The 16,833-nt window shown below is 41.7% G+C and overlaps 1 long non-coding RNA gene across 1 annotated transcript; it reads left to right on the top strand.

Annotated features, from left to right (window-relative positions):
• The first annotated feature begins 10,584 nt into the window (after positions 1-10,584).
• Positions 10,585-16,752, top strand: LOC310687956. Its single transcript, XR_014516677.1, has 3 exons — positions 10,585-11,422; positions 11,940-16,132; positions 16,490-16,752. It is a non-coding gene; the product is annotated as an uncharacterized lncRNA (long non-coding RNA).
• Positions 16,753-16,833: the final 81 nt, after the last annotated feature.

Genomic DNA, 16,833 nt, shown 5'->3' with positions numbered 1-16,833 from the left:
TCGTCTGCATCCTCAAGGTGAGTAACTGCACAATCCTATGTACTTCTGCTCAGACGTAAGCCCCATTGAGTTCAAGGGGAACTTACTTCCAGCCTAAGGAGGATAAACAAAACAAATGCAGCCCTGAGGTAGGTGCTGTTGCTACACATGTAATCACCGTGATAGCCCCAAATGACAGGCTTTCCATTCTCCTGCAACAATTTTTGTTGGTAGATTGTATTCTTCAGCAACCATCCCCCTGTGCATTTGTCTACTCCTTACCTTGTGATTTATTGCTGGAGCTGTTCTGTAATTTAAAATAATAGATAGGCCACTTCAAGTGGCAACAATTTTTGAGATGGTGGCATTTGTCGATGAGCAATCACTAAAAGCCCTTTTTACAGGAAGATTCCTTTAAGTTTAGCAGTGGGTGAAATGAAAGGTAGTGTGAATGGGGGCAATGCCTCATATTTATAAGCACTAAGGAAGTGCTGGCATATGATCTATTACCACATTTGTGCTCATTGTAACCTTATTTATACCACTGAATGTGTTTTAAAGGATCCAAGTGTGTGTGGCCTAAGCAATGGACTTTTGACTTATAACACAGCTCTAGAGAGATTTGGGTTGCTTCCACATTGGAGCACTTTAGCACTGCTGAGACATCGCTTTTCTAGAATTAGCCGGAAGGCTTCACACAGTAAAACAGCACTATATTATCCAACCCCCTCCCTGTGACCAAGTTATTTCTATAATATTGTCCTACAAGGAAGGCACAAACAAAGGTCTGATAATAAAAAACGTTTGCTAAATACAGGACTTGAGCACATTATTGTTTCTCCTTAAGTACAGTGAAGAAACAGTGGTGTATATCAGCTTTATTTGTATGTTGAAGGGTCTCCCTTATTATTGAGTTATTTGCTAAATTTGTATCAGGCCCTTTCTTCCAAAGGAGCTCAGCGTAGCAAATATCAAAATGGTAACACAATACAACTTAAAATGAAACGAAAACATATTTCAAACATCACAAACAATTTCTTTAAAAAACCCTCTATTTTATTTACATTTTGTAATTGGTTCTTAAACAACTACAAGTACAAGAACTATTAAACACTTATCCAGAAGTACATCTAATGGTGTTTGTTCTCTCCATTGACTTTAGACATTCAGTGTTCAAGCATATTACTTAACTTAACCTCTCCACTGAGAAGATTGAGTGCTGGCCTAAGAAGGTCTTGATTGGGATCATTTACATATTAAAAGAAAGAGGTCCAAATTTCATGGAAGGTATCTCTTTTTGTTATGTCATTAATCAGCCCCCTGTGTCTGATTAGACACTCAGACATTGCTGTATCCTAGATATTATTTTCCCATATGTTCAGACACAAAACCATCTAAACACATTTAAATATATATATATTAACTGTTCCAATGTCTGTTTCCATTTCTATTAAGATAGTTAGGTATTGGCTGGTTTCTTTGCATTCTTTGTTCATTTTTAAAAGCAAAAGAGGCATTTTTTCCTACTTTGCTACAAAATGTAAACACAGACAAGTGGAAATCAGTACTTAAAGTTCCCTCACAAGGGAAACTAACACAGAGACAGCTAAGAGACATTATTCAAAGGAGAGTTAAGAAGCTATGTACAGTATTACAGTTTTCTCAGCCTTGATCAACTGGAAGTAATAAAATGAACATGAGTTGCAAACGGGAAACTTTTACTTAATGGCACAGGAGCCCCAGAAAACTTGGCTGTGCACACAAAACAGACTTGTACTGCAACAATGTTTTATTTGAGGGGGGATTCACCACAACTCAGATCTGAAAACACACAGGAGAATTACAAAGAAATTGCTACTGTACTGCAACAATTTGACATCAGTGTTATCAGTGAACAAAAGGTGGCAATTCCAAAGAAAGGAACGATGTGGAAGCAATTATGGGATTGTGGATATGAAACGAATGAATGACTAATAAAATGAAAACAATGCAGTGGGTCTCTCGGTGTCAGAGGGGAGTCAATATGCTGCAATCAAATGTTTCAGAGCCAATGAGGTGGAAACTTCCAATGAAATATTTTATTACAGCCTGCAGTAGTAGAAGATGATGAACGATCCACAGCCAGGAAAGCTAAACAAGAGAGGAGGGCAAGATAACAAAATACATAAAGTAGTAAAACATTTCATTGTTATGTACTACCCAGACAATTTGTTCCACTAGTGCCTCGAGGTCATTTGGGAAAACTCCAGACGAGATGAAATGACTGACAGCAAGCAATCAGGTTCGTTTTTAAAAGACCAACATTTCAAGATACCAAAGGCAAGGCAACGTCGATTACTGTGCAAAGAACACAGGCCCTAATCCAGGTCAGATTCAAGTTCAATAAAGGTCTTTGAAATAAATGGCATTGAACACTCATCACTTCATTAGTTTAAATATACCTTTATGAAGTAATCTAGTTGATCTCTTTATACATCTTAATATTAGTTGCTGGAAACTGCAGGAGGGGAGAGTGCTGTCTTGCTCAGTGTAATGGTTGGGAGTTACTCGTGTGTAATCCTGCCCCGTTTGAGCATTGGATTGCCTGGTTAAACCCTCCGGACTGCACAGCCCATCTCAGCGTGGCTGCCCTTAGTCACTCGTAGAATCTGTCTGTGGGCGTTTCTTAAAGCGTTGCCAACATAAGAGTTGTTTGACGCCCAATCGTCTCTGCCTCTCACTGCGCGGGAGTCTCCTGCGCAGGGTGGGCGTGGGCAGCGGGGTGCTTGGGCTCTCCTCACTAACTTCCAACGAATAGTCCTGGAGCCCCTGCACCTCCCTGTCCCGTTGCTCTCCTGGATCCCTGGTGTTACACTCATTCTCTTCCCCTTCTTCCCAGCTGAGTCTCCCCCTAGCGCTGGGACCTTCTCCTGCAGAATCAGAGACCCTCTCCTTCTCCTGTGCCTCTGATGTCAGTTCCCTGACACTCAGGTCCAAAATCTCTTTGGCGTTCGTGGTGGGGTTTTCTCCCAATGTCAACACAAGCTTCAAAAGTGGGAAGGGGCATAGCTCAGTAGCAGAGTATCTCCTCTGTGTGCAGAAGTTCCCAGGTTAAGTCGTCCATATCTTCCTTTACAGCTGGGAGAGAACCCTTGAAGGATATTGCCAGCCTGTCTAGGCCTCTTCTTCCGCTAATTGACAATGTGGTCATTATTTATTGGCTAATCTTTATGCAGGCTTTCTTTAAAAGGAAGCTTCGGCTAGGCCTTCCCAGAAGTCTCCCATCTGAACATTAGATGGAGACTTGCTTAACTTAATTAAAAGGGTGAGGGAAGACCACCCTGATCATCACTGTAGTTTTAAACCTGGTAGGGTGCATCCAAGCAAAAAGCATTGTGAAAAACTTTCTGTGGAAATCTTTCACAGCCCCTGGCTACCTCCCTCTATTTACTTTGGGACTGAAGGCTTACAATTTGCAGTTCACAATCAGGGTGAGCAGAGCTGCAGTACTGACTTTTGCCCTCTGTGACAAAATTTGTAGATCCAGCATTGGTGGTCTTCAGTAAAATTTCTTCTTGGCCCTATGAACGTGGTGGCTAGCTCTGTGTCTACAGAGCTTCCAAACTGTGTGTTGCAACATGTTAGTGTGTCAACTGCAGTGTGTAGGTGTGTCGTGCGAATGCTTCCCCACGCTCTTGCCAGGGCTAGAAAGGGTCTAGTAAACCTCCGGTTTTCAAGTGAAACTGAATTACTGTGTCGTGAAACGATGCGTGTCTTAAAAAGTGTATCACCAACATGAAAAGTTTGGAAAACCCTGATCGACACCGTAACTTAACCTGGTTAATAAAAAGAGAGCAGGCAGGGTAGGGTACCCTGGAAAATAAATCTCCTGGTATGCAACAGGTAGGCTGTTTAAATCCCTTCTGGGCAAACCAGAAGGAAGAAATTATCTATCCAGTCACTTGTTTCAAGGTCCACGTTGGAGTATAGCATATAAGATGATGATGATGATTTAAAAAAAAACAACACCTTTCCTATCCTGGCTGCAGAATCTGGGCTGATTCACACAACCATTTGTGAAACTGTAAAGGCTTAGAGCATGGGTAGGCAAACTAAGGCCCGGGGGCCGAATCTGGCCCTATCGCTTTCTAAATCCAGCCCGCGGACGGTCCGGGAATCAGCGTTTTTTATATGAGTAGAAAGTGTGTGTAATGTGTATGGGTTGCTCGTGCGTAAGTTGCCGCCTCTCCAAGCTTTGTTGCCTTGCTAAACCTTTCAGTCTGGGCAGCCCTTCACTTCGTGGCTGCCTCAGTCGCTAGCAGAATCCGTCAGCGGGCGTTTCTTAAATCTTTTCCAACATAAAAGTTGTTTGACACCCAGTCTCCTCCTACTCTCTCTGCACGGAAGTCTTCTGCGCAGGGTGGGCGTGGGTAGCGGAGGACCCGTGCTCTCCCCGCTGGTGTCCGGTAAAGAGTCCTGGAGCCCTCTCGCCGATTCCCCCATCAGCCCCTCTATATCCCTGGTGTTGCGCTGATTAGCTTCCCCATCTGCGGAGCTGCCTCTCTCCCTGCTGGGCCCTTCTCCAGCATCATTTGAGAGCCTTCCCTCCGCCTCTAGCTCCGATGTCAGTTCCCTGACAGCGTGCTTTTATTTAAAATGCATCTCTGGGTTATTTGTGGGGCATAGGAATTTATTCATCCCCCCCCAAAAAAATATATAGTCCTGCCCCCCACAAGGTCTGAGGGACAGTGGACCAGCCCCCTTCTGAAAAAGTTTGCTGACCCCTGGCTTAGAGTAAGCTGTTGCTTTGACTGATCTACCACCAGCAGGCCACCTGTCAGGAGGGCATATTTAAAAATGGTTGGTTCTTTTCATATGGCAAACTGAGCACCCGGCTGCCTAAGTGGTTTACAGCAGATTACAGCTGAGTTGAAGTGCTTCTGCAATCAGATATGCTCAATGAATCTCAAGCGCATACTTCCATCCACCCACAGAAACCCTGGGGAGAGATCATTTGCTTGCTTGATTATTTTCAACACACTGTGTGCTTCCTTAAGTGAAGCTTTGTGCAGATACCAGTGCCAAATTTGTCAACCACAGATGCAATAAACAACCTTTCCCCTAGTCACATGAGGAACTGAAAGGTAATATTACATTTTTGGCTTATTATGATGTTGTTGATCATTTACTAATTCAATATCCTGGAGCATATTGGCACACATGCTGCTCAAAACCATTCAGAACAATATACTGTATATGTATGAGTACTAAGACAATTATTTGTTTCAGACCAATGAACTCATTTTTTCCTGGATTCATATGAAACTGGGTTTTGCTCATTTATGCATTTATAATATTCCAGTTGCATATTCCAATAGAATTAACAATGAATCTGGAACTTTCTAATGGCAAGCTATCAAGAAGGAACCACTTTTGGCATAATTTTGCATTTCTGGGTGGCTTAGAGGGATCAGAGACCAAAAGCCTAGCAGGATGTGACCAGCCACCATGCCTAAAGGCAGCTTGTCCTGAAGACGTGGATCAATGTCTGGGGATCAAGATACCTAAGAATCCCTCACAGCTATTTAATGCTCTTTATAGGACTATTTGTGGCAACAGCGACAATGGAGTCAGCAATGCCATCAGGTCCATATTTCTGAAAAGCTAGCGAGCCTACAGGGACAACTCTTAATAAAAGACCATTGGCTATTCTGCAATGCCCTCTGCTCCACATTGACTTCCTGGAGATTACCAGGGCAACAGAGTAACAACATAAATTTGCAGCCTCCTAGACTTATCCACATCTGAGGATGTTGTACACATGGCCTAAAGATGGCAATGGCTGGTGTCAGCTGTCTGCTGCGGGCTCTTTTCTGGTATATAGGGCCCAGCAGCTGCTTGACCATGCCAGCTGCCATTGTTGGACCTCTCTAAGACCTGAGGCAATCAAACATGCCACCTGTATACAGTGGTACCTCGGGTTACATACGTTTCAGGTTACAAACGCTTCAGGTTACAGACTCCGGTAACCCAGAAATAGTACCTCGGGTTAAGAACTTTGCTTCAGGATGAGAACAGAAATCGTGTTCCGGCGGCGCGGCAGCAGCAGGAGACCCCATTAGCTAAAGTGGTGCTTCAGGTTAAGAACAGTTTCAAGTTAAGTATGGACCTCCGGAACGAATTAAGTACTTTACCTGAGGCATTACTGGCAGGCAGTAGAATGTCCAGTAGCATCTTAAAAACCAACTAAGTTTGTTCTTGGTATGAACTTTTGTGTGCATGCACACTTCTTCAGATACACTGAAACAGAAGTCACCAGACCCATATATATAATGAGAGGGTGGGGTGGGGTTTTTCTCAGGAGGGTAGTAGGAGATGGGTGATTGACTCAATGGGTATGGTAAACCTGTTGACAACTGTTAATGACTGCAGTTGGTCTTACAGGAAAAAGCAAGGGATGAGATAGCCAAAAATAGCTTTATCATGTATAATGAGATGAGAATCCAATGTCTCTTTTCAGACTAGGTCTCTCCATGGTTTTAAGTTTGGTAATAAGTTGTAATTCAGCAACAGGCAGTAGTAGCTCTTCCTCCTCCTCACCACTTTCTTTGGGGATTTGCCAGAATGGAAGGTAGGTCAACAATCAGGTTGCAGTGGTGGAAAAGAGGATCAGGAGGCTCTTGTCAGAGGCCTTTGCCCATGCCGAATCATACCAACCCTTGATGCAGACCCTGGCAGGCATAACTGTGTCCCAAGGGGTAAAATATGACAGTACCTGGTTTTTACTAGGTACTGTCTTTAGAAGGAGCAGCTTGCCTTTTTAATCATTACTGAATAGATGCTGCCTCGGAAACAAACGCTGCATTGATCTTCACACCTGAACTGAGCATCAGGATGAGTATGAATCACATGACCAGCCAACTCAAAACTTGGAATCAAAGGATAAAAAGATAAGCGTGTTCCCAGATGAGGATTGCTTTCTCAGAAGGCTTGGGCGTCACTATGATGACGCTGGAGCTATCACACATTCAGGTCATTCCAATGAAATATCTGATAACACAGTGTAGGATATGGACATGCTGTGCTTGCAATTGAGTGGACGGCGGGTTATTTACCCATAAGCCTTTTCTTCTTAGTAGGTGCTAGAAAGGGGTTGGGTTTTTAATTATCATTCAGAAATAAGCAGCAGCAAAGATAGCACATTGGGAGGCTTTATAAAAAACACATATTTGGGACATATAACACTAAACTGATTTTGACACCCATCCTTCGAACTGGATTACATCTGCTGATCTTCCAGTGTGGGCCACAGGTGTTTTGGAAGGTAGCAAAGGAGAAAGTATGAAGTCTTCTAAGTGAGCAGGCATGTTTGGAAAATCTTGCAGATCTCAAAGCATTTCTAGGTTTGTTTGTTTTTTGTTCTTACACCTCTCGTTGAATCCATCTACCCCTTCTTAATGTGCTGTTGAATTATTGGTGGGTCCACTGACAGCCTTTTTCTCAGACGTGACTCATTCGCATCAAATTATGTTTCTCGCAACTCTTCTAGTTACATTCTCTAGGGAACAATCCCTCAGCTCTTAATATAGGCTCCTGCTGGTTTCCGTGCTGTTGTTTAAAGGTCAAGCAATTCCCCCCCCCCCAAGAAATGGTGGCACTTTGGTGCATAGTTCTGAACAACAGTAATCAAGTGTAACTGTATTAAGGTGTAGCAAAAACCTGTTTACGCCTCACAGGTTCTCTTTGCCTGTATCATGTGACTGACGTTTCTGAGTAATGTTTCTCTTTAACCAGGTCTTTGGTTGATTACAGACATTTTATGGCTTTTATTATTATTATTTTTAAAGATATTTATTAAAGTTTCCAATTTTTTTCCAACACAAAAAGAAAAAACAAACATAAAAATATTTAAAAAACACACATAAGTTTCACAACTTATTTTCTTGTGACTTATTTCCCCAACCTCCTCATACCTCCCCTTTTTGTATACCCAGTTTGAATTATTTATACAGCAAATCCTTATCTCAGCATCTTAAATTATTGTAGCTTTAAATTATTACTTACAAAAAGAAAATCATTTTATCATAGTTACAGCTTGAAACCACTTAATTTCAATCCAGCATCATTCAACATTCCTTAATTTTACAATATTTTTGTAGATAGGCCTTAAATTTTTCCCAGTCTTCTTCTGTCGACTCTTCTCCCTGGTCACGGATTCTGCCAGTCATTTCTGCCAGTCCCATACAGTCAATCAGCTTCATCTGCCATCAGACATTTTATGGCTTTTAAAGATGTATTCGTGAGAGAGGGGTTATTGGTTTGTTTTTGTTTTATTATGTATTTCATGTCCTCATTTTGTATTTTTATGCTGTGAACTGCCCTATGACCTTCAGATGAAAGGCAGTATACAAATTTATTCATTCATTCATTCATTCATTCAAGCAACAATGCCAGTTAAAGAGTTTTGGATGGGCTTCCTGTTTTATTAATTGCTGGTCTCTCAGTATCTTGTTTATGAGCGTCTTCAATTGTGTTTATAAAATTTACTGTGTTTCTGGACTGGCTCCCTATCCTCTAAGAAGTCAGCTGAGCAGAGATGATTGATCGGGAAGAAATTACATTCAATTTGCCTGATTTGCACTTTCAGAAGCAATCAGCCCGCCTGAGAAATTCATCCTTCTCCAATTTTTTTGCAATGCAGTTCTCTCGCCAAGTAGTATGAACAAAAATGCACATATGGTTGCAAAATGTGCATAAAAATGCATAGATTGGCGAAAATGATGGACAAAATCTCAGTGTATTAGGGGAGTGCTTTGAGAAAATGTGCATACAGTAATAGGCAAGACTGCATACAAAAATGTGCATATTGGAAGAAATTTGCACTAAAATGCTGGTGGATTTTCATGAATACTTACTTTTTTAAAAAAATCACAAAGTGATGTGGAAATGTGGTAAACAGAACTTAATATTTGAAAAAGGAGAAACTGAAATTGACATATTGGCCCATCCCTAGTGGGGACCGGGAAGAATGTTTTCTTAGCTCAAAAAGGCTTATATGAAGCTTGTGCTTAAATCTTTCCAGTGCAGTGCAAAGGCCTATCCATTCTGTCTTCCCAGCTCCAGTTTTTAGGCTTCGTTCCATTGTTGATTTTACTTTTCTTTGTTTCTTTTACTGATTACTGTTCTTAAATCATTGTTTTAACAGCCGTTAAACCACATTTACTAAACTGACAGTCACCATGGGAATAGCAACACTTAGTTTTCTTTTGGGGTTATTTTTTAGAGTTTTAATTCAATCTGGCTGCCTGCTGGATTTGTTATTTCTTGCCCCACTTTTTCTTTGTAAGATTCTGAATTGTGTTTGCTTCGTAGCTGCTATGGATATCCCCATTTGGGGATAAACCTTACTACAAATAAATGGAGGACAGTCTATAAATCTTTAAAATAAAATATTTCAGAGAAATACAATTCTTCAGTGAAAGTGTATTCTTGTCTGGCACCGTTCTTCTGTACTTGGTTCAGCCTTGTATTTTAGCCCTAGGCTGGTAGCCCTAGGCAAAAAAAAATTGCATGCAGGTGAGTGAACGGGTTACTAGATGAGAGATGAAGCACTCTGTCCCTCTCAACACGCAGTGAAGAAATATAAGGGTAAAGGTAAAGGGACCTCTGACCATTAGGTCCAATCGTGGCCGATTCTGGGGTTGCGGCACTCATCTCGCTTTATTGGCCGAGGGAGCCAGCATACAGCTTCCAGGTCATGTGGCCAGCATGGCTAAGCTGCTTCTGGCAAACCAGATCAGTACACGGAAACACCGTTTACCTTCCCACTGGAGTGGTACCTATTTATCTACTTGCACTTTGACATGCTTTCAAACTGCTAGGTTGGCAGGAGCAGGGACCGAGCAACGGGAGCTCACCCCATCACGGGGATTCGAACTGCCGACCTTCTGATCGGCAAGTCCTTGGCTCTGTGGTTTGGGTTGCTAACTGCGGGATGGAATTCTCCCTGCTCTTCTGCCAGCTCCCAGCAGGCTGATTTGTTCATTTATTTGCAGGCATCTAACCTTTCTGGATTTTGTTGTTCAGATGCATCCTTACATTAGTTATACAGTCGTACCTTGGAAGTTGAAAGGAATCCATTCTGGAAGTCCGTTTGACTTCCAAAAATAGTTAGCAAACCGGAACAGCCACTTCCGGGTTTGTGGCGTTTGTAACCAAAATGTTCGAGAACTAAGTGTAGGGCTGTAGCCATTAGGAAATTGATACACAATGGCAAGATGACCAAATTCCAGAAAACACACACACACACTGGCAGAAGTTTGCAACATTGTTAGTTTATCATTTTAAGAATTCTGACTGCAGAGAAAACTCTTATCTTTCTAATCAACAGAAATCTTTCTATTTCAGAAAAGAATAATCTGTGGGTTAGAAAATATTGAGATCGAAGCCATGGAAATATAATGGCTGAAGACAATGGTGTGTTAACATGTGGTGCTATCGTAAAACACTTCTGCGTTATTGCTAGCTTTGCAAATAAAATACTGTGCAGATCGATAAAGGCAATCCATTTTATGACATTAAAATGAGTTATACTAGATCTAGGTCACTGCATTTTATTTTGTTCAATAAGATCAGCAATGAAACATACATAAGTCAGATTAAAGTGAGCAAAGTTGGTGAAGCCAGAAAAAAAGATCTGTAAGAGGGAAAGATGAAGGTTCACACCACATTTTTATGAATTTGGGGTTCAATCCAGCTTCATCTTTCACCTGCAAGAAGGACCAGTAGCTTAGGTTGCCAAAATTTGAAAGCTAGTGTGGCATAGTGGCTAAAATTATATTGTTGTTGTTGTTAAGATTTATATACCACCCTTCATCAAAAGATCTCATGGTGGTTCACAAAACAAAAATACAAAAAAAGCACAAATAAATAGTTAAAACAGAAACAACAAAACAATACCCTCCCAACAGCAAACCCAACAGAATTGATTTCCTAATAGTCATGCAAATGGTTGCAGAGTGAGTTTTCTTGAATTTGGTGAATTAAGTCAACATTTTTAAAGTAATTCTGGTTGAAGGAAGGTGCAACCTTCTCAGTGGAGCTTTCTGCAGGCTACCACTGGTGGAGATACAAGTATATGCACTTCCACCTTCCCACTCATTGGACAAAACAAATTGGGAGTTTTGTGTGAGTGGAATGATCGCTCTCTGGGTGGAGGCCATCAGGGCTGGGTGGAGGACACTTCCAACCCACAAAACAAACAAACCAAGAAAGGGAGTTTGGATTGCAACTTAGATCATTATTATTATTATTATTTTAGAGGAATGATAAACTCACCTTGGGGGAGGGCCATAGATCAGTGACAGAGCACATGTTTTATGTGTCAAAGGTTCCAGGTTCAATCACTGGCAAGTAGGACTGGGAATGACTGCTGTTTGAAACCCTGGAAAGCCAATGCCAGTCTGTGTAGATGTTGTTGTTGTTGTTGTTTAGTCGTTTAGTCGTGTCCAACTCTTCGTGACCCCATGGACCAGAGCAGGCCAGGCACTCCTGTCTTCCACTGCCTCCCGCAGTTTGATCAAACTCATGCTGGTAGCTTCGAGAACACTGTCCAACCATCTCGTCCTCTGTCGTCCCCTTCTCCTAGTGCCCTCCATCTTTCCCAACATCAGGGTCTTTTCCAGAGAGTCTTCTCTTCTCATGAGGTGGCCAAAGTATTGGAGCCTCAGCTTCAGGATCTGTCCTTCCAGTGAGCACTCAGGGCTGATTTCCTTAAGAATGGATCGGTTTGATCTTCTTGTAGTCCATGGGACTCTCAGGAGTCTCCTCCAGCACCATAATTCAAAAGCATAAATTCTTCGGCGATTAGCCTTCTTTATGGTCCAGCTCTCACTTCCATACATCGCTACTGGGAAAACCACAGCTTTAACTATACAGACCTTTCTTGGCAAGGTGATGTTTCTGCTTTTTAAGAGACATAGATGTAGATGAGTGTGCTTCAATTTTGGGTCCTCCGTTGTTGAAGTACAACTCCCAACATTTCTGGTCATGGAAAATCTGGCTCTGGGTGATGGGAGTTGTAGTCCCAACAACATTTGGTGGCCCAAGGTTGAAGAAGACTGGTGCAGACAACATTGTACTCCATGGACCTGCTGGTCTGCCTCAGTATAAGGCAACTTCCTATGTTCAAATTCCTGGTTAGCTATGAAGCTCAGTGGATGCCTGAGGAAAACACATTTCCCTCTCATCCTAACCTATGTACACCACACTGCTCTGGCCCCTTTGGAGGAAAGGCAGAATAAAAATTCAGCTTTCGGCAGTTGTGGCTAAACAATATTCAACACAATGTCTTCCAGATGTTTCTGAACTACTACAACGTCCATCAACTGCATGTTCAATAACATCTGAAAGGCACCAGGGACCATCCCTGCAATATTGTGATTTAGCTGGAAGGTTCATTCTTCTACCTTGTGAAATAGAGAAGAGGGATTGAATAGGAGGAAGAGGAGACTTTAAGATTCCCATTCTTGGAAAACATTTCCATAAATAATGACAGTCTTCAGCTGGGCTTTAATCTATTTGTGGTGCCTCTGCAGCTATCGAGAGAGAAGAACAGAAGTACTCACACCACCATTCAGATTTAGAAATAATAGGTGTTTTTAAACCTGTCTAGCTAATTCAAAAAATAAGCATTCTGGAACAAAGAGGAGTATTGTAAATTGTTTGGTTCCAAAGATCACATTGCGTAAGCAAAATACATTTGTCCACACGCAGAGGGGATCACTAATTCCCTTCCCCATCTGCAACCCCTGAAAACTGGCTCCGCTTTGGGATATGCTCTGGAGAAGTTGGAGGGGGGTGCAGATGAGGGGGAAATTGGCAGCTACCTTGCACAAGAGGAAGGGCCTTAGATTTGCACAGTGGGGTCTTTGGATCCAAGCCAGCCTATGCAAAGTTTCTTTGACTTACTTGGCAAAAGGTCTCTCATAAATAAGGTTGTTTTGGTTTGCAGAATAGAAGGTAGGAGACAACAAGAAGAATGCTTTGCAAACTTTAAGCCACAGCTGGAGTCAGATTTTTTTCCCCTTGTACAAATAAATAAGGAGAATTGGAAGTTTTACAAGACACATGGAACAATACGCGGTGGTTGTCATCTGGTTAGACTGAACCTTTCTAGTTTTTAGCGGTTTTCAAAATAAAGAGGGATTTGGGGACTTTATGGGTCTGCGGGACACATGTTTGTGACAGCCGCTTCCAGATGGGTGGCTCCAAGCTCTTATAAAATACTGTTCTTCTGCTGTAAGATGCAGAATTGCAAGTGACTTTCAACACTTTCAGGGATATTGCACTTTTTTCTGAATGTTAATCCCACTATGTTGATACTAGTGAATGTGATGTAGCTGCTGTGTCAGGGGAAAGGGAAGGTCTAGTTCACCTAAGAGACCTTTGGGAGGAGGAATTCCAGGTGATCCTTAAAATTAAAAATCTGTAATTTATTTAGCACTACCCATGTTTACTAATGTGAGTGTAGTTGCCCATTAGTGTCCATGAAATGTGAGTACCCAGAATACTGAACTTTGCTTTTGGAATGAAAGTGCTTCAGTAGGGAAGTGGCAACACATTGCCAAAATGGTGGTGACCATAATTTTGTCTTTGTGTTTTTGTCTTTTTAAAGTGTTATGGTGCTGTAACACTCTTTTATTTAAAGAACATCTGTAATATTCATTAGTATCAAAAGGGAAGATTGGGGACAGTTAAATTCCCAGGATGTTTTATTTTCTGCCATAAACCAAATTCCAAACTTATGCTGCTATCCTGTAGACAAATACATACAGACTGATATATATCTATCGACTTAAATGTTGTTATTTAAAATATAGTATTCATGTTGCTATACATATGGTTTTTCCATCAAAGCTCTATACATGATAATTAGAACTACATAGGAAGCCACAAGTCATCATTAGCTATGCATAACAAAAATGATTCTGAATTAAGTACGGTGCTAAGAGTTTAGAAAACAAAGCTCATTTGAATGGTGAACATTCTCATCAGCTGGTAGACCGCTTCAAAGCCCATCTGCAACTTTGCACAGTCATTTTCAGAAACAAAAATAAACTGATTTAACATGTGATATAGTGCATGTACACACACACACCTCCCTTTAATTTGGTAAAAATTAACAAAATTTGAATTTATAATTATCAGTTTTCACTGCATAGTGCCAAGGCTCCATGTGATGAGCAATGTGCTAATTATTTGTTTAAGCATCCTTCCTTTTTTAAAAAAAAGGTGTGCTTAATAAGGGCAAAAAGAAAGCTTTAAAATTTCTATTTCGTTTTGCCGATTGTCAGTCTTCCTGTGCTGTGAGCTGCAGAATGGGACACAACTATACCACATATCCCATAATCAGAGAGCTGCCACTCCCTCCTGAACCCCAATAAATCTATTGTCATTATCATTATGGCATTATGTGCCATCCATAGTTCAAAGGCCTACGCAAGCTGATGTGAATTTAACCCCAGACCATATATTTATAAGAGGAAGGCATTCATATCAGCAAAAGCTTCCTGCATGAGGCAGTAATTTGATCATGAAGGAACTATAGCTCAGTGGTAGACCATCTGCTTTTGCACCCAGATGTTCCTAGGCTCAGTCTCCAGCATCTCCAAGTATGACCAGGAGACTGCCCTGCCTAAAACCCCAAATAACCACTGCCAATCAGTGTAGACAGTTGGGCTACTTAGCATAATAGTTTGCCACATTCTTACAAGTTTGCAGCAGTCCCCACTCTTTGTTTCATATCAAAGTTACAGAAAGATCATCATAAATAATTGACTAAAGTTAAAGGTAAAGGTAAAGGGACCCCTGACCATTAGGTCCAGTCGTGGCCACCTCTGGGGTTGCGGCGCTCATCTCGCTTTATTGGCCGAGGGAGCCGGCATACTGCTTCCGGGTCATGTGGCCAGCATGACTAAGCCGCTTCTGGTGAACCAGAGCAGCACACGGAAACGCTGTTTACCTTCCCGCCGGAGCGGTACATATTTATCTACTTGCACTTTGACGTGCTTTCAAACTGCTAGTTTGGCAGGAGCAGGGACCGAGCAACGGGAGCTCACCCCGTCGCGGGGATTCGAACCACCAACCTTCTGATCGGCAAGCCCTAGGCTCTGTGGTTTAACCCACAGCACCACCTGCGTCCCTCTAAATAACTGACTACTCCTCTCTCAATTAATTCAGATTAAGTGCATAATTTGCTTTGCCAACAGCATGAGGTTTATAGAACACAATCAAGTGCTAGAGGAGCCACAAAGAGATATTGTGATAATGTCCTCCCGGGACTGTGGCTGTAAGAAACTGCCTGGGATGTGAGTCACAGTGTGAGCCGACAGCCAGAAAATAGGCCACAGTCCTCTCACAATTTTACAAAATGTACGTTTGTAGAGCCAAACGTCAATACCAAGAAACTGAGTGCCCTTGCCAAGTTTTTGAAAGGGCAGTGCCAGAAGCTGAATCATTGGTCACAGCATGTCAGTAGAGGAGGTTCAGAGAGACTTGAGAGGAACAGAAGGTGAAAAACTAAAGGTTGAATAAAAAGATAGGAAGCAGGAGTACAAGAAAATCCTGAAAAGTAAAGTCTGGCTGGCAAGACTCCAGCTGGACATTCTAGATCAAAAGTTCCATGTAATATGACCATGTAACAATGGGATTTTATACTCAACCTTGCAGCATTTCACTGGAGCCACCAGTGACTTTAATAACTCATTTCTGTTCTGCTCACTGACATATCTATCCCTTCCTGCCCACAGGACTAGGAGGAGCAAAATAAACAATAGCTCATAAAGCAATTTTAATAGGCAGAGTGTTTCATGGTCAATCTTACTTCACATAAGAATTCTGTAAGGTAAGTCACTGTTCCTCAGCTTTGCCAAGATCGTGCCCAGTCTATGACTTGGCATGTATTTTAATTAGTGTGGAGTGTGCAGCTCACATTGCTTCATATGTAAGCACATGACCTGGTGCTTAATGAAGGGAATCTGCAGTACATGACATCTGCACATAGGCCAATCACTAATGGGAACTCACTTTCTCTCTCTCAGATACAGACCCTCAAGAGGCCACATGGACATGATGGCTAGCACTGATGGGAATTGGAGTACAAAAACCTACAGTGGTGCCTCGCAAGACAAAATTAATTCGTTCCACGAGTTTTGTCGTCTTGCGATTTTTTTCGTCTTGCGAAGCACGGTGTCGGGAAAGCTTTGGAAAAGCTTCAAAAATCACCAAAGTCTTTAAAAACCTCAAAAAAGGCTACCACACCGCGTTCTATGAGTTGCTCCTCTAAGTCAAGTCGCAACTGTATTAACGGTGTTAAGAAAAAGGAAACAAACTTGCAAGACGTTTCCGTCTTGCAAAGCAAGCCCATAGGGAAAATTGTCTTGCGAAGCAGCTCAAAAAACAAAAAACCCTTTCGTCTTGCGAGTTTTTTGTCTTGCGAGGCATTCGTCTTGCGGGGCACCACTGTATCTAGAGACAGAGGTTCCCCCACACTTCTCTAAAGCCTGTTGTATTGTCATATTACTAAAAAAAAAGTGTGCTTGGTACAATTTGTGAAAACAACCTTAGGAGAGTTGAGATATGCATTTACCATGGCAAAGGTACCTTAGAGACATTATAGTACGTACACTAAACTTGCTGGAGGAGGATACAGAATTGAGAGGAGCCTATAGTTAGAGATGTACCTTGGTGTGTATGGTGTTCAGCACTTGGCATGCAAAAATATTCACATATAAAATGCCTTTTATATTGTGCTGGGAATTTTTGAACCTTGAATATATTTGTTTCAAAATTAAGGAAATAAATATATAAAGAAAA

Source organism: Podarcis liolepis, assembly GCF_965112155.1.
Source record: "Podarcis liolepis genome assembly, chromosome: 10".
NCBI lineage: Eukaryota > Metazoa > Chordata > Lepidosauria > Squamata > Lacertidae > Podarcis > Podarcis liolepis.
Note: the sequence above shows the minus strand (reverse complement) of the source record. Positions and strands in the feature narration are given on the sequence as shown.